At 48.6% G+C, this 19,255-nt stretch overlaps 1 protein-coding gene across 1 annotated transcript in view; it reads right to left on the bottom strand.

Annotated features, from left to right (window-relative positions):
• Positions 1 to 19,255, bottom strand: part of GPC6 (glypican 6) — a 552,892-nt gene that overhangs the window by 436,234 nt on the left and 97,403 nt on the right. The gene's annotated exons all lie outside the window — the stretch shown is intronic.

The following is a 19,255-nucleotide window of genomic DNA, read 5'->3' on the forward strand; positions in this document are numbered from 1 at the left end:
TCTAAAAACCCCAGTTTGGACCAATTCATGGTGGAGGGAGCCTCTAAACAGCCCAGTTTGGGCAAATTCATGGTGGAGGGAGCCTCTAAAAACCCCAGTTTGGACCAATTCATGGTGGAGGGAGCCTCTAAAAACCCCAGTTTGGACCAATTCATAGTGGAGGGAGCCTCTAAACAGCCCAGTTTGGACCAATTCATGGTGGAGGGAGCCTCTAAAAACCCCAGTTTGGACCAATTCATGGTGGAGGGAGCCTCTAAAAACCCCAGTTTGGACCAATTCATGGTGGAGGGAGCCTCTAAAAACCCCAGTTTGGACCAATTCATGGTGGAGGGAGCCTCTAAAAACCCCAGTTTGGACCAATTCATAGTGGAGGGAGCCTCTAAACAGCCCAGTTTGGACCAATTCATGGTGGAGGGAGCCTCTAAAAACCCCAGTTTGGACCAATTCATGGTGGAGGGAGCCTCTAAAAACCCCAGTTTGGACTAATTCATGGTGGAGGGAGCCTCTAAAAACCCCAGTTTGGACCAATTCATGGTGGAGGGAGCCTCTAAACAGCCCAGTTTGGACCAATTCATGGTGGAGGGAGCCTCTAACCAGCAGAGTTGGTGGAAATCAGGGTGGAGGGAGCCTCTAACCAGCAGAGTTGTGGGAAAGCAGGGTGGAGGGAGCCTCTAACCAGCAGAGTTGGTGGAAATCAGGGTGGAGGGAGCCTCTAACCAGCAGAGTTGTGGGAAAGCAGGGTGGAGGGAGCCTCTAACCAGCAGAGTTGTGGGAAAGCAGGGTGGAGGGAGCCTCTAACCAGCAGAGTTGGTGGAAATCAGGGTGGAGGGAGCCTCTAACCAGCCCAGTTTGGGCAAATTCATGGTGGAGGGAGCCTCTAAACAGCCCAGTTTGGGCAAATTCATGGTGGAGGGAGCCTCTAAAAACCCCAGTTTGGACCAATTCATGGTGGAGGGAGCCTCTAAAAACCCCAGTTTGGACCAATTCATGGTGGAGGGAGCCTCTAAAAACCCCAGTTTGGACCAATTCATAGTGGAGGGAGCCTCTAAAAACCCCAGTTTGGACCAATTCATAGTGGAGGGAGCCTCTAAACAGCCCAGTTTGGACCAATTCATGGTGGAGGGAGCCTCTAAAAACCCCAGTTTAGACCAATTCATGGTGGAGGGAGCCTCTAAAAACCCCAGTTTGGACCAATTCATGGTGGAGGGAGCCTCTAAACAGCCCAGTTTGGACCAATTCATGGTGGAGGGAGCCTCTAAAAACCCCAGTTTGGACCAATTCATGGTGGAGGGAGCCTCTAAACAGCCCAGTTTGGACCAATTCATGGTGGAGGGAGCCTCTAAAAACCCCAGTTTGGACCAATTCATAGTGGAGGGAGCCTCTAAAAACCCCAGTTTGGACCAATTCATGGTGGAGGGAGCCTCTAAACAGCCCAGTTTGGGCAAATTCATGGTGGAGGGAGCCTCTAAAAACCCCAGTTTGGACCAATTCATGGTGGAGGGAGCCTCTAAAAACCCCAGTTTGGACCAATTCATGGTGGAGGGAGCCTCTAAAAACCCCAGTTTGGACCAATTCATGGTGGAGGGAGCCTCTAACTAGCCCAGTTTGGGCAAATTCATGGTGGAGGGAGCCTCTAAAAACCCCAGTTTGGACCAATTCATGGTGGAGGGAGCCTCTAAACAGCCCAGTTTGGGCAAATTCATGGTGGAGGGAGCCTCTAAACAGCCCAGTTTGGGCAAATTCATGGTGGAGGGAGCCTCTAAAAACCCCAGTTTGGACCAATTCATGGTGGAGGGAGCCTCTAAAAACCCCAGTTTGGACCAATTCATGGTGGAGGGAGCCTCTAAAAACCCCAGTTTGGACCAATTCATGGTGGAGGGAGCCTCTAACTAGCCCAGTTTGGGCAAATTCATGGTGGAGGGAGCCTCTAAAAACCCCAGTTTGGACCAATTCATGGTGGAGGGAGCCTCTAAACAGCCCAGTTTGGGCAAATTCATGGTGGAGGGAGCCTCTAAACAGCCCAGTTTGGGCAAATTCATGGTGGAGGGAGCCTCTAAAAACCCCAGTTTGGACCAATTCATGGTGGAGGGAGCCTCTAAAAACCCCAGTTTGGGCAAATTCATGGTGGAGGGAGCCTCTAAAAACCCCAGTTTGGACCAATTCATGGTGGAGGGAGCCTCTAAAAACCCCAGTTTGGACCAATTCATAGTGGAGGGAGCCTCTAAACAGCCCAGTTTGGACCAATTCATGGTGGAGGGAGCCTCTAAAAACCCCAGTTTGGACCAATTCATGGTGGAGGGAGCCTCTAAAAACCCCAGTTTGGACCAATTCATGGTGGAGGGAGCCTCTAAAAACCCCAGTTTGGACCAATTCATGGTGGAGGGAGCCTCTAAAAACCCCAGTTTGGACCAATTCATGGTGGAGGGAGCCTCTAAACAGCCCAGTTTGGACCAATTCATAGTGGAGGGAGCCTCTAAACAGCCCAGTTTGGACCAATTCATGGTGGAGGGAGCCTCTAAAAACCCCAGTTTAGACCAATTCATGGTGGAGGGAGCCTCTAAAAACCCCAGTTTGGACCAATTCATGGTGGAGGGAGCCTCTAAACAGCCCAGTTTGGACCAATTCATGGTGGAGGGAGCCTCTAAAAACCCCAGTTTGGACCAATTCATGGTGGAGGGAGCCTCTAAAAACCCCAGTTTGGACCAATTCATGGTGGAGGGAGCCTCTAAAAACCCCAGTTTGGACCAATTCATAGTGGAGGGAGCCTTTAAACAGCCCAGTTTGGACCAATTCATGGTGGAGGGAGCCTCTAAAAACCCCAGTTTGGACCAATTCATAGTGGAGGGAGCCTCTAAAAACCCCAGTTTGGACCAATTCATGGTGGAGGGAGCCTCTAAACAGCCCAGTTTGGGCAAATTCATGGTGGAGGGAGCCTCTAAAAACCCCAGTTTGGACCAATTCATGGTGGAGGGAGCCTCTAAAAACCCCAGTTTGGACCAATTCATGGTGGAGGGAGCCTCTAAAAACCCCAGTTTGGACCAATTCATGGTGGAGGGAGCCTCTAACTAGCCCAGTTTGGGCAAATTCATGGTGGAGGGAGCCTCTAAAAACCCCAGTTTGGACCAATTCATGGTGGAGGGAGCCTCTAAACAGCCCAGTTTGGGCAAATTCATGGTGGAGGGAGCCTCTAAACAGCCCAGTTTGGGCAAATTCATGGTGGAGGGAGCCTCTAAAAACCCCAGTTTGGACCAATTCATGGTGGAGGGAGCCTCTAAAAACCCCAGTTTGGACCAATTCATGGTGGAGGGAGCCTCTAAAAACCCCAGTTTGGACCAATTCATGGTGGAGGGAGCCTCTAACTAGCCCAGTTTGGGCAAATTCATGGTGGAGGGAGCCTCTAAAAACCCCAGTTTGGACCAATTCATGGTGGAGGGAGCCTCTAAACAGCCCAGTTTGGGCAAATTCATGGTGGAGGGAGCCTCTAAACAGCCCAGTTTGGGCAAATTCATGGTGGAGGGAGCCTCTAAAAACCCCAGTTTGGACCAATTCATGGTGGAGGGAGCCTCTAAAAACCCCAGTTTGGGCAAATTCATGGTGGAGGGAGCCTCTAAAAACCCCAGTTTGGACCAATTCATGGTGGAGGGAGCCTCTAAAAACCCCAGTTTGGACCAATTCATAGTGGAGGGAGCCTCTAAACAGCCCAGTTTGGACCAATTCATGGTGGAGGGAGCCTCTAAAAACCCCAGTTTGGACCAATTCATGGTGGAGGGAGCCTCTAAAAACCCCAGTTTGGACCAATTCATGGTGGAGGGAGCCTCTAAAAACCCCAGTTTGGACCAATTCATGGTGGAGGGAGCCTCTAAAAACCCCAGTTTGGACCAATTCATGGTGGAGGGAGCCTCTAAACAGCCCAGTTTGGACCAATTCATGGTGGAGGGAGCCTCTAAAAACCCCAGTTTGGACCAATTCATGGTGGAGGGAGCCTCTAAACAGCCCAGTTTGGGCAAATTCATGGTGGAGGGAGCCTCTAAAAACCCCAGTTTGGACCAATTCATGGTGGAGGGAGCCTCTAAAAACCCCAGTTTGGACCAATTCATAGTGGAGGGAGCCTCTAAACAGCCCAGTTTGGACCAATTCATGGTGGAGGGAGCCTCTAAAAAACCCAGTTTGGACCAATTCATGGTGGAGGGAGCCTCTAAAAACCCCAGTTTGGACCAATTCATGGTGGAGGGAGCCTCTAAAAACCCCAGTTTGGACCAATTCATGGTGGAGGGAGCCTCTAAAAACCCCAGTTTGGACCAATTCATAGTGGAGGGAGCCTCTAAACAGCCCAGTTTGGACCAATTCATGGTGGAGGGAGCCTCTAAAAACCCCAGTTTGGACCAATTCATGGTGGAGGGAGCCTCTAAAAACCCCAGTTTGGACTAATTCATGGTGGAGGGAGCCTCTAAAAACCCCAGTTTGGACCAATTCATGGTGGAGGGAGCCTCTAAACAGCCCAGTTTGGACCAATTCATGGTGGAGGGAGCCTCTAACCAGCAGAGTTGGTGGAAATCAGGGTGGAGGGAGCCTCTAACCAGCAGAGTTGTGGGAAAGCAGGGTGGAGGGAGCCTCTAACCAGCAGAGTTGGTGGAAATCAGGGTGGAGGGAGCCTCTAACCAGCAGAGTTGTGGGAAAGCAGGGTGGAGGGAGCCTCTAACCAGCAGAGTTGTGGGAAAGCAGGGTGGAGGGAGCCTCTAACCAGCAGAGTTGGTGGAAATCAGGGTGGAGGGAGCCTCTAACCAGCAGAGTTTGGGGAAATCAGGGTGGAGGGAGCCTAGTATTAGCAGAATTGTGCAACGCTTATGGTGGATGAGTATGAGGATGCGGAGGAATTGGAGAGGTTGAGTACAGACATGGAGTTTCATGTTGGGGTGCTTTACACAGGTGGGCACAAAAATGAAGGCTCTATCCAGTGGTGGTTCATTTTTATCAAAGTGAGCCGGTCGGCACTCTCAGCTGACAGACGGGTGCGCTTGTCAGTGATGATGCCACCGGCTGCACTGAACACCCTCTCAGATAGGACGCTGGCGGCAGGACAGGACAGCACCTCCAAGGCATATAGGGCAAGTTCAAGCCACAGGTCCAACTTTGACACCCAATACGTGTAGGGCGCAGAGGGGTCGGAGAGGACAGGGCTGTGGTCGGAAAGGTATTCCCGCAACATGCGCCTATACTTCTCACGCCTGGTGACACTAGGACCCTCCGTGGCGGCACTTTGGCGAGGGGGTGCCATCAAGGTGTCCCAGACCTTAGACAGTGTGCCCCTCGTTTGTGTGGACCGGTGAGAACTTGGTTGCCTACTGGAGGAACTGCCCTCCCTGCCGCCAACGTCACATGCTGGAAACATCTCCATCATATTCTGCACCAATTGCCTGTGGCAAGCATTGATGCGATTGGCCCTCCCCTCTACCGGAATAAAAGACGAGATGTTGTTTTTATACCGGGGGTCAAGGATAGCAAAGATCCAGTACTGGTTGTCCTCCATGATTTTGACAATACGCTTGTCGGTTGTAAAGCACCCCAACATGAACTCAGCCATGTCTGCCACAGTGTTAGTTGGCATGACTCCTCTGGCCCCACCGGAAAGTTCAATCTCCATTTCCTCCTCATCCTCCATGTCTACCCATCCGCGCTGCAACAATGGGACAATTCGAAGTTGCCCAGAAGCCTCCTGTATCACCATCACATCATCGGACAACTCTTCTTCCTCCTCCTCCTCCTCCTCCTCCATTAAACGCAGTGAAGTGGACAGATGTGTGGACCTACTCTCCAGCTGTGACGGATCGGATGCTATCCCTAACTCCTCTGTGTGATCTGAGTTATCCCTGATGTCAATCAGGGATTCTCTCAGAACACACAAGAGCGGGATTGTAAGGCTCACCATCGCATCCTCAGAGCTCACCCTCCTTGTGGACTCCTCAAAGACCCGTAGGATGTCACAAAGGTCTCTCATCCATGGCCACTCATGGATGTGAAACTGAGGCAGCTGACTTTGTGGCACCCTAGGGTTTTGTAGCTGGTATTCCATCAAAGGTCTCTGCTGCTCAACCACTCTATTCAACATCTGAAACGTTGAGTTCCAGCGTGTGGGGACGTCGCACAAAAGCCGGTGTTGTGGCACATGCAGGCGTTGCTGGAGAGATTTTAAGCTAGCAGCGGCTACTGTCAACTTGCGAAAGTGGGCGCACATGCGCCGCACTTTCACCAGTAGCTCTGGAACATTGGGGTAGCTCTTTAGGAAACGTTGCACCACTAGGTTGAAGACGTGGGCCAGGCATGGAACATGTTGGAGTCCGGCAAGCTCCAGAGCTGCTACCAGGTTCCGGCCGTTATCACAAACGACCGTGCCTGGGCCCAGGTGCAGCGGCTCAAACCATATTGCCGTCTCATCGAGGAGGGCATCCCTCACCTCGGAGGCAGTGTGCTGTCTGTCCCCCAAGCTGATCAGCTTCAGCACAGCCTGCTGACGTCTACCAACGCCAGTGCTGCAACGTTTCCAACTCGTAGCTGGGGTCAATCTAACAGCGGAGGAGGAGGCGGTAGAGGAGGAGGAGGAGGGGGGTGTTCTTCTCGTGTCCCTGCCAGGAATGTTAGGCGGGGAGACGAGGTACACCGGGCCAGTTTGGGAAGCAGTCCCAGCCTCAACTACATTCACCCAGTGTGCCGTCAGTGAAATGTAGCGTCCCTGTCCGCATGTACTTGTCCACGCGTCGGTGGTCAAGTGGACCTTTGTGCAAAGCGCGGAACTAAGGGCCCGCCTGATGTTGAGTGACACGTGCTGGTGCAAGGCGGGGATGGCACACCGGGAGAAGTAGTGACGGCTAGGGACGGCATAGCGAGGTGCCGCAGTTGCCATCAGGTCCAGGAAGGCGGGAGTTTCAACAAGCCGGAACGCCAACATCTCCTGGGCCAGCAGTTTAGCGATGTTGGCGTTCAAGGCTTGCGCATGTGGGTGGTTAGCAGTGTATTTCTGCCGCCGCTCCAATGTCTGAGAGATGGTGGGTTGTTGTAAAGAAGCGCCTGATGGTGCCTTTGATGGTGCAGGAGAAGGAGATAAGACAGGAACAGGGGAGGATGAGGGAGAAGTCAACAAAGTGGCGGAGGCAGATGAAGTGGTGTCCTGGCTCGTCCTCTGGAGTGCATCGCCAGCACAGTCAGCAGTGGCAGTGGCAGCGGCAGAGGCAGTGGCAGTGGCGTGAACGGCAGGCGGCCTTTGTCCTGCCGTTGCTGCCTGCCACTGATTCCAGTGCTTGGATTCCAAATGACGGCGCATTGAAGTGGTGGACAGGTTGCTCTTCTCAGAGCCCCTAATCAATTTCGAGAGGCAAATTGTGCAGACAACACTATATCTGTCCTCGGTGCATTCCTTGAAAAAACTCCACACCTTCGAGAAACGTGCCCTCGAGGTGGGAGTTTTTCGGGGCTGGGTACGAACTGGAACATCTTGGGAGATTCCGGGTGTGGCCTGGCTTCGCCTAAGCTGCTGACCTCTGCCTCTGCCTCTAGCTACCCTTTTTGGTGCTGCACCTGCCTCAACATCCACACTACTTTCCCCGCTTGACATCCCCCCTGTCCAGGTCGGGTCAGTGTCCTCATCATCCACCACTTCCTCTTCCAACTCCTGTCTCATCTCCTCCTCCCGCACAATGCGCCGGTCAACTGGATGCCCTGACGGCAACTGCGTCACATCATCGTCGATGAGGGTGGGTTGCTGGTCATCCACCACCAAATCGAACGGAGATGGAGGAGACTCTAGTGTTTGAGCATCTGGACACAGATGCTCCTCTGTTAGGTTCGTGGAATCGTGACGTGGAGAGGCAGGTTGAGGGACAATGAAAGGAGCGGAGAACAGCTCTGGGGAGCAGGGACAGTTGGGGTTATTGTTCTGTGAAGCTTGGGAATTTTGGGAGGAAGGAGGACAAGACTGTTGGGTAATAGGAGGAGAGGAGGCAGAGTCTGACTGGCTGCTGGACAATGTGCTGTAAGCGTTCTCTGACAGCCATTGCAAGACCTGTGCCTGGTTCTCGGGCCTACTAAGGTTTGTACCCTGCAGTTTAGTTAATGTGGCAAGCAACCCTGGCACTGTGGAGTGGCGCAATGCTTGCTGCCCCACAGGAGTAGGCACGGGACGCCCTGTGGCTTCACTGCTACCTTGCTCCCCAGAACCATTCCCCCGACCTCGCCCACGGCCTCGTCCACGTCCCTTTCCGGGAGCCTTGCGCATTTTGAATTCCCAGTTAGAAATTGGCACTATATACCAGTAGCAAAAATTGTGGGTGCACGTAACCCCAATATATTCTTTGAATTACCAGTCAGAAACTGGCACTATATGGCAGTAGCAAGAAATTAGGGTATTTGTAACCCCAATATATTCTTTGAATTCCCAGTCAGACAATGGCACTATATACCAGTAGCAAAAATTGTGGGTGCACGTAACCCCAATATATTCTTTGAATTACCAGTCAGAAACTGGCACTATATGGCAGTAGCAAGAAATGAGGGTATTTGTAACCCCAATATATTCTTTGAATTCCCAGTCAGACAATGGCACTATATGGCAGTAGCAAGAAATGAGGGTATTTGTAACCCCAATATATTCTTTGAATTACCAGTCAGAAACTGGCACTATATGGCAGTAGCAAGAAATGAGGGTATTTGTAACCCCAATATATTCTTTGAATTCCCAGTCAGACAATGGCACTATATACCAGTAGCAAAAATTGTGGGTGCACGTAACCCCAATATATTCTTTGAATTACCAGTCAGAAACTGGCACTATATGGCAGTAGCAAGAAATGAGGGTATTTGTAACCCCAATATATTCTTTGAATTCCCAGTCAGAAACTGGCACTATATAGCAGTAGCAAAAATTGTGGGTGCACATAACCCCAATATAATCTCTGAATTCCCAGTGAGACAATGGCACTGTATAGCAGTAGCAAAAATTGTGGGTGCACGTAACCCCCATATATTCTTTGAATTCCCAGTCAGACAATGGCACTGTATACCAGTAGTAAAAATTGTGGGTGCACATAACCCCAATATATTCTTTGAATTCCCAGTGAGACAATGGCACTGTATAGCAGTAGCAAAAATTGTGGGTGCACGTAACCCCCATATATTCTTTGAATTCCCAGTCAGACAATGGCACTGTATACCAGTAGTAAAAATTGTGGGTGCACATAACCCCAATATATTCTTTGAATTCCCAGTGAGACAATGGCACTGTATAGCAGTAGCAAAAATTGTGGGTGCACGTAACCCCCATATATTCTTTGAATTCCCAGTCAGACAATGGCACTATATACCAGTAGCAAAAATTGTGGGTGTATATAGCCCCAATTCTATTGCTAGGGGACTTGCAGGGTATTTCTGAGGTGAAGGTGGGGGGGCACACCGTTGGAACGGGGATTTGGGGTGTATATATGGGGTATACGGGAATACACTGTCAGTGTGTTCCATTCAGGATCCTGGGAAAGCTGGGTTGCGGCGATTGAGCCCGTCAGTGCCACGTTACACTGACAAGCTTCTCCCTGGAATTGAAGTTATATGTAAGCCCAATATATTCTTTGAATTCCCAGTGAGACAATGGCACTATATGGCAGTAGCAAAAATAGTGGGTGTATATAGCCCCAATTCTATTGCTAGGGGACTTGCAGGGTATTTCTGGGGTGAAGGTGGGGGGGCACACCGTTGGAACGGGTATCGGGGGTATATATCGGGTATACGGGAATACACTGACAGTGTATTCCATTCAGGATCCTGGGAAAGCTGGGTTGCGGCGATTGAGCCCGTCAGTGCCACGTTACACTGACAAGCTTCTCCCTGGAATTTAGCTCTTATAAGAGCTGTTGGTTGTCTTCTCCTTCCTATCCTAGCCTGTCCCTGCCTACCCAGAATCTAAGCCCTAGCTAACTGGACGGAAACCTCCGTCCCCGGTGAATTGCAAGCTCAGAATGACGCGAAGCTGGGCGTCGCTGTTCTTTTAAATTAGAGGTCACATGTTTTCGGCAGCCAATGGGTTTTGCCTACTTTTCTCAACGTCACCGGTGTCGTAGTTCCTGTCCCACCTACCCTGCGCTGTTATTGGAGCAAAAAAGGCGCCAGGGAAGGTGGGAGGGGAATCGAGTAATGGCGCACTTTACCACGCGGTGTTCGATTCGATTCGAACATGCCGAACAGCCTAATATCCGATCGAACATGAGTTCGATAGAACACTGTTCGCTCATCTCTAGTTATTATTAAGTAATGTGATTAAAATATAGATTTAGAGGAAGTATACAGAGCTTATGATGGTAGTGTCAAGGTGTATGCCCCATGGTGGGAACAAATGGCTTCTCATGTTTTATATACATCTCTGTGGCTCATCACATAGCCCCTAGTTCTGCTAGACCTCACCACATCAAATAAATCTGTCTGTTCCACTTTGTCAATCCTTTGAGAATTTTAAAGGCTGTTACATCTTCATGCAGTTTCTCAGCTCCGGGCTAAGGATATCAAGCATAACTAATCTGCTTGTAGCTTTTGCTTAACAATCTACTCTATCATTTTACTTTGTCATTTTCTATTCCCTGTTCAGAAGTAAAAACTAATTAATTGGACTGGCACACCTGGTTTGTAAAAAATACTATTTTTTCTTTAATCATAATAAATATTGCTCTCAAAAATCATAATTATAAGTAGTTGTAAAGAAATCAACATAGGGTTGTTGTAATATATATAGCACAGCTTGCTATAAGACGGAATAGTTATTTGATCCCTCAGGACTCTTGTAAAATGCAACTGCAAGCTCCAGGATGATTGAATGTGGAGTTTACGGGATAATGTTGAAAGGAGCTATATGAATATTAAATGTGGCTTACCAAATATCCAAATATTATTATTGTTTATATTGGGTTATGATCACATTGGTGTCATAGTTTCTGCTTATAGTGTGGTCATGACAGCTATGCCAGATCCATTTACAAGTACAGGAGATACTGATTAATCCTGATGGACCATATTGCCTTATTATGGGATTTATCAAGTTGCAGTTCTGGAACTTTTATGACAATGATAGTGCTGGAGGACTGACAACATTTTACCCACTTTTATGCATAATACAAAAATGATGTCTTAAAGTGCTATCTCTTCTTCTAACTTCCTGTACTCTTCATAAAACAATCAAAGCCACCTCCAGCCCAGGTTGCTGACCTCCATGACACTATGAAGTATCACAATATAGAATTTGCCTTTACCAGGATAGATTATTTATTATGATTATTAGAAATTGAATGTAAATGCAGATCAAATAATAAGCACAGTAAATGTATATTACATTACACAGGGTTGGAGAGAACAACAAACTTACAGGAGAGAACGGACTCAGTCTTATTTTTGTGTTCTGTAAACTGCAATTAGCTCAACTTATTGTCCTGTCCGCATAGCTGTAGATAACAGTGGCATGTGAGTGCGGCCATATAAATGAATGGATCCATTTGTTATTCTTTAAAATAGTGCTTCCATAAGTATAACTGACATGCTGCTATTTGCAAAAATTCTTGTGTTTTTTGAAATTGCAGCATTTCCATAGCAGATTTTTATCTGCAATGTGTGAATGGGATTAGTCAGAATCCCATCCAATTTGCAGGTACTGCAAAACGAGGCAGTTTCACAATGTGGGGCCCTGGCTTAAAGATAGCAACATTCTAGTATAACAAAATATGTAACCATTCCTGCCATTTTCAGAAACAGTATTAGAACTCACAATGGAACATAAAATACTTTTGCTACCAGTGTACACACACACACACACACACACACACACAAAAATAAAAATAGTTTTTACATATATTGTATTGAAAATATAAGTAATTTGAAGGAGATTGTTCTATGGGCTGATTTATCATTGGAGGGGATGCCATGGCTACAACATATTTAGTATAATCTGGACCAGGAAACTGGCATGAGTTACAGTTAAAATCTACACCAGCTAGTAATAGTCCAGCAGAATAAGGGCTCGTTCACAACTGCGCCCATACTCCATTCTGCAGGTTTCCGTTTCCTGCACAAAACAGGGGCAGGAGACGGAGACCTGCCAGCATGTTTCAAGCCAATTCACTTGAATGGGCTTGAAAAGTCCCCGGCCGTATGCGCCGTTGAGCGTTTTATGCGCTCCGTGGCGAAACCATTTTTTAAAACCGGACACAGAGTCGGACATGCAGTACTGTGGTTTTAAAAAAAAATGGTTTCTCCATGGAGAGCATAAAACGCTTACCGGCGCTCACGGCCGGACTCGGCATGACAAGTTTCTGTCTTCTGCATGCAGAAGACGGAAACCTGAAAAAGGAGTCAAGACACTGGTGTGAACCCAGCATCATTATGATCTTGGAGCCTCATAATAATTCTGGAGCATCTCACTTCAGCTCACAAGTGGATTAGGATTCACGCAAAAAATGATGTTTTCTGTAAACTTCTTCATAGATCCCTAAAATCCTCCTTATCATTGAGGGGCCATGATTACATTTTATTTTCTGTATTTTTATCTTTGCTTTCTCTCCATCTTGTCCAGTTTTCACTATATACTTTTGTTATGTTCACTACTTTAGAGAGGTACATCTTATTTCTTGCTCCATATATGCATTCTTTTCGATATTCTACCACTGTTTCTAGACATTTATAATGCTCTAAGTAGAGTTTGTCTTTAATTATTGAATTCTATTTAGGTGTATGAATAATTTAGAAGCTATGACAGATATTCGGTAATTAGCTATATGTCACTGCAGACAGGTCTGCATGAAGTAAGAATTGTTATTAGCTAATTTCATAAATTTCAGGCTGCTCAGGGAGAGCGAGTAAAGGGGTTATTTAGTGCACCTGTAGTCACATTAATTAGCACAATGATATATAGTACAGTATATGTCTAACAATGCATCTAAATAAGGCAGGCCATCAGAATATTAAAGGAATTTGTCTCTGTAAACCAGAGTATATTAGCTTTAATTTAGACTTAGTGTAAGGATGCAGTAAAGTAAAAATTATACTATACTTATGTCTATGCATAGCAGAATCATGAGGGCTACGGTCAAAGCCAAAAACACAGCAGAAAAAAAACACAGCAAAAATGCTTTGTGTTTTTTTTCTGTAAAGTTTTTGCTGCATTTTTTTCAGTTTTTTTCCTCACTCATGATTCCATAGCTAAGGATTCCACAACTTTTCCTGTGCATTTGAAAAGCAACTTCTTCGCTGCTCTTTTCTTCTGCAATGTGTGGATAACATTGACCAATATTAGAGATGAGCGAAAACTAAAATGTTCGAGGTTCAAAATCCGATTCGAACAGCCGCTCACTGTTCGAGTGTTCGAACGGGTTTCAAACCCCATTATAGTATTTGGGGAACATATACTTGTTAAGGGGGAAACCCAAATCCGTGTCTGGAGGGTCACCAAGTCCACTATGACACCCCAGGAAATGATACCAACACCTCTGGAATGACACTGGGACCGCAGGGGAAGCATGTCAGGGGGCATCTAACACACCAAAGACCCTCTATTACCCCAACATCACAGCCTAACAACTACACACTTTACACATTCAAAAAAAAACCTCTATCAAAGTGGAAAAATACCTGGAAACCTTCTTTACTCCCCAAATGGATGGACACAAACCCCAATTTAAGCTCAACAAACAGTAACAACCACCCCTTTAAATCACATTCCCCATGACAACCACGGATGGAATAGACAATGGGAAATCCAAAAGCCCTCACCCTCAACTGTCAGTGTGTGTGTGTGTGTGTGTGTGTGTGTGTGTGTGTGTGTGTGATGTGGTCAGACCTTCCAAAATTCACTTTTCTAGCCCTTAACATGAGCCCTTCCAAACAAAGTTACAGGACCTTAAGCTGAGCTACCAGCAGAGATTGAGGCCCTTGGCATGAGTAGAGCTTTGCACCAGCAGTGTTTTTGGCCCTTGGAGTGAGTAGAGCCTTCAAAATACAGTGCATTTGGCCCTTGGAGTGAGTAGAGCCTTGAACCAGCAGTGTTTTTGGCCATTGGAGTGAGTAAAGTCTTGCACCAGCAGAGTGTTAACCCCTTTAAAACTCTTTCCCCATAAAACAGTGGTTCCAGAACCATCACTCATTGTGTTGGATTGATGAAGTGGATTGGACTGAGGACCCAGACATTGACCTTCATTTTGACTGTCAAATTGATAACAGGACCGCAAAGGGGGAGAATTGGCTGCAACCACTACCAGCGGTAATGGTCCTCTAATATCGGACTCTACATTACCTATACAGGGTTCTGATCAGGTGTTAATTGTCCAAACAACATGCTCCAGTACTTTAGATGTAGATTAGAAACCACTTTCCCTTCCAACACCAGATTTAACCAAGCTTCACCATCATCATCCTGCTGAGATGGAGCCACTAAAGGAAACCTTGCCTTCAAAGGCATGTCCTGGAGCTGCGATTGAGCCAAATGTAAACACAGAGTCCTTTTGAACTGAACAAAATTCACCAGCAGTGTTTTTGGCCCTTAGGGTGAGTTGAGCCTTGCACCAGCGTGTGTCCCGTAACATCAGGCGGACCCTAAGTTCTGCGCTTTGCACAAAAGTTCCACTTGACCACCGACGCGTGGACAAGTGCATGCGGCCAGGGACGCTACATCTCAATCACGGCACACTGGCTGAATGTAGTTGAGGCTGGGACCGGGTCGCAAACTGTGGCAGCCTGCCTTGTCTCCCCACCCAATATTCCTGGCAGGAGTGCTGAAACACCACCCTCCTCTTCTGCCCTTGAATTGACCCCAGCTACTGGCGTGGGGAGACGTCAGCAGGCCACGATGAAGCTCATCAGACAGCACACTGCCTCCGAGGTCAGGGATGCCATCCTGGCTGAGATGGCAATGTGTTTTTTCCTGCTGCACCTGGGGCCAGGCATTTTTGTCATGTGTGATAATGGCAGGAACCTGGTAGCGGCTCTGGAGCTTGCCAGCCTCCAGCACGTTCTATGCTTGGCCCACGTCTAACTTAGTGGTGCAACGTTTTTTGAAAACATACCCAAATGTACACGAGCTACTGGTGAAAATGCGGCGCTTATGCGCCCACTTTCGCAAGTGTACAGGAGCCGCTGCTAGCCTGAAAACACTTCAGCAACGCCTATATCTGCCCGAACACCGGCTGTTGTCCGTCATCCACACACGCTAAAACCCTACATACCATATCTTTGACCAGAGTGTGTGAGCTGCACAGACCTTTGATGGAGTTCCATCTACAAAACCCAAGGGTTCCTCAAAGTCAGCTCCCTCAGTTTCTGCACCATGAGTTTCCAGGGGTGGCAGAGTTATGGCTAGAGGCAGAGGCATGGATAGGGGTGATGTCTAGGGGCAAAAGCAGTGTGGATGTGGAGGCAAGCTAAGCAGCAAAAACTGGGGATACAAGCAGAGGCATGGACTGGGGTGATGTCTAGGGGCAAAAGCAGTGTGGATGTGGAGGCAAGCTAAGCAGCAAAAACTGGGGATACAAGCTGAGGCATGGACTGGGGTGATGTCTAGGGGCAACAGCAGTGTGGATGTGGAGGCAAGCTAAACATCAAAAACTGGGGATACAAGCTGAGGCATGGACTGGGGTGATGTGTATGGGCAAAAGCAGTGTGGATGTGGAGGCAAGCTAATCAGGGAAAAAGGTGGCTAGAGGCAGAGGCATGTCCAGAGTCACAGGACAGCTGCTTGATAGAAGTTAGGCCTGGGCCAGCCAGGCCTGAGCCAGCAAGGCTCATGATGCTCTCTTTTCTAGCCTCCTTAGAAAAATTCCCCCATCGAGGCCACATTCCTCGATGGGGGAGATAATTTGTAAATGTATAGGTTGAGGACAAACTGAGTGTGGTTTGCACACTTTGTAATGCTAAACTGAGTAGGGGCTTCAAAAAGAGCAACTTTACCTCCTCTGTCATGTGCCGTCATTTGTGAAGCAAGCACTGGGCTCAGAGGGTGACAGCAAGTGCAGGATAATCGTCGTCTGGCGTTGTGGCCACTGCCTCTCACACTGTTGACAGTGTTGGCACTGCAGTACAGACCACCATCCAGGTCACCTCCAAATCTAACTGTGACGCTTTGGGGAGTTCACCCTCATCCTCCCTTTTTCCTGCCACTTCTCCTTTTGCCTGCGCCATCATGCGCCTCTTCCCAGCAACTCCCCATCTCCCAGGCCTTTCATTCCAGGCTAAAGTAAAGTTCAACCCACCCACATGCCCAAGGCTTCAACTACCTCATCTTAAAACTTCTGGCCCAGGAGATGTTGGTATCCCGGCTTGTGGACACTCTGCCCTTTTTGGGCCTGCTGGCTCCTGCACCACCTCACTGTGCCGTCCACACCAGCACTTTTCCCCAAACATGAGGCGGTCCCTAAATTCAGCGCTTTGCACAAAGTTCCATGTGACCACCTACGCATGGACAAGTGCATGCGGACAGGGACGCTACCTTTCAATCTTGGCACAGTGGTTGAATGTACTTGAGGCGGGGACCAGGTCGCAAAATGTGGTGGACTGACTTGTCTCCCCACACAACATTCCTGGGAGGAGGGCTGAAACACCACCCTCCTCCTCCGCCATTAAGTGGACCCCACCTACGAGCTGGAAACGCTGCAACACTGGCGTGGGGAGACGTCAACAGGCCCTGCAGAAGCTCATCAGACAGACAGACAGCACACTGCCTACAAAGTGAGTCATGCCATCCTCGTTGACACGGCAATGTGGTTCTTGCCACTGCACTTGGGCCCATGCCTGGGCACGTTTTTAACTCAGTGCTGCAACGCTTTTTTAAAAAGTCCCCCAATGTTCCCGAGCTACTGGTGAAAGTGCTGTGCTTGTGCGGATAGTTTTGAAAGTCTCCACGCTTGACGTCTCCACACTGCTGGAACTAAACATATCATCTCTTGAGCAGAGTGTGTGAGCAGCACAGACCTTTGATGGAGTTCCAACTGCAAAACCCTAGGGTTCGTCAAAATCAGCTCCCTCAGTTTCTCAACCATGAGTGGCCATGGGTGGCAGACTTATGTGAAATCCTATCCCATCCATTGCAGTGGACACGAAACATTAGCATGCGCTCATCACAACTCCGGATATGGCAGCTGCGTTAAGCAGGGTGCAGGGTACAACACAGACCAGGCCCGAGCACCAGGAACAGGTGTTAGAAATACTGCAGCATCCACCATTTCCTTCCAATTTTGTGGTTGTGGACCCGCCACCGACGTTTCTGGACCTCAGCGAGGATGATGAGACACAGTTGCCATCAGGGAAAGCTGTGGTTATGTGCGGTTTGCAGTAAGAGGACAGTGCGCAATTGGAAGAGGAGTTGGTGGATGATGAGGCCACCGACCCCACATGGACAGGGGTGATGTCTAGGGGCTAAAGCAGTGTAGATGTGGAGGGAAGCTAAATCAACAAAAAACCTGGGTAGAAGCAGAGGCATAAACTGGGGTGATGTTTAGGGGCGAAAGCAGTGTAGATGTGGAGGGAAGCTAAGCAGCAAAAACAGTGGGTAGAGGCAAAGGCATGCAAAACTCTACCCTGTTGGAAGACTTATTCCTAGGTCTGGAACACGTTAATGGCCCCCCTGGACAAATTACCGCCACTCAGGGGCCTAGTGTCACCAGGAGGGACAAGTATAGGCGCATGTTGTGGGAGTACCTGGTCGACCCCAGCTCTGTCCTCTCCAATCCCTCTGTGCCCTACACTTATTTTCTCATAAGTTTTTCTGCAATACACATGTCCTGTGAAGTTCCCTTGGGATCTCAGAGGAGTTGGCCTCAATGCTGTTCATCTGAGTTCCCTTGGCAATTAGTTGTAAGAGAACCCTAGACCAACCTACTCTAGGCAGGTAGCATAGCATCCAGCATGGCCTGCAACATCATGCACCTCTTTCCAGCCACACCCCATCTCCCTGGCATTTCATTGCAGGCAGAAGTACAGCGCAAGCCACCCACATGCATAAGCCTTTAATGGCCTCATCTCAAAACTGCTGGTCCTGGAGATTTTGGCGTTTAGGCTTCTGGATACCCAGGTCTTCCATCACCAGATGGCAGCTGGGGCACCTCCCTATGCTGGGCCTAGCCATTACTACTTCTCTTGGTGTGCTGTCCCTGCCTTGCACCTGCATGTGTCCCATAACATCAGTCGGGCCCAGAGCTCTGCGCTTTGCTGCAAGGTCCACTTGACCACCGACACATGGACAAGCGCCTGTGGTCAGGGATGCTGCTTATCTTGAATGACAGGCAGGGTGAATGTAGTGGAGTCTGGTCCCGGGGTGCAAACTGGGGTTTGGGCCTATCTCCTCTCCCAGCCCAAAATTCATGGCAGGAGTTCACTGAAAGCCTACTACGCTGCAACCTCCACCCCAGCTACTAGCGGCAAACGCTGTAACACTGGCGTGGGGAGATGTCAGCAGGACATGATGAAGCTCATCAGCTTGGGGGACAGACAGCACACTGCCTCCAAGGTCAGGGATGCCATCCTGACTGAGATGGTAATGTTTCTTTCCCTGCTACACCTGGGGCCTGACATTTTTGCGCCTGTGATAATGGCCGGAACCTGGTAGCAGATCTGGAGCTTGCCAGACTCAAACACGGTCCACACATGGCCCACGTTTTCAACTTGTTGGTGCAATGGTTCTTTGAAACCTACACCATTGTGCCTGATATACTGGTCAAAGTGTGGCCATTTTCGTAAGTGAGAAGTAGCCTCTGCTAGGCAGAAAACATTCAGAGCACACTCCTCTCATCTTCGCACCATTGGCTGGCGGAGGAAGACAAGGGGGATGGAGTGGCATCTGATGTCCCTGTCCCACACGAGGCTTGAGGGTGCACTTCAGTGCATCCCATTGCTTCACCACAGATGGTGTGAAGGGGATGGGAAAATGTAGGAAATGGAGAGTGACCCTTACAGTTGGGGGCAGCAAAGTCATGCCAAGTAACACACTGGCACACATGGCTGACTTGATGTCTGGTTGCTTTTCAAGAGTCAAACGCATACTTCACATCATGGAGAGCAAACAATACTGGATTTTTGCAAGCCTCAAACCCTGGTATAGGTCTAATGTCTGTTCCTTTGTTATATTAGGGGAGAGGAAAAAAAATTGCTAAAATGATGGGTTTAGCGTACATAGTCTGACAATTAATGTGTATCCCAATTAGTGTTGGTGGGGTTACACACCGTCAAAACCTGGCTAAAGCTTCTATAGCTG

The sequence above is a fragment of the Leptodactylus fuscus genome, chromosome 2 (assembly GCF_031893055.1).
Source record: "Leptodactylus fuscus isolate aLepFus1 chromosome 2, aLepFus1.hap2, whole genome shotgun sequence".
In the NCBI taxonomy this organism is placed as follows: domain Eukaryota; kingdom Metazoa; phylum Chordata; class Amphibia; order Anura; family Leptodactylidae; genus Leptodactylus; species Leptodactylus fuscus.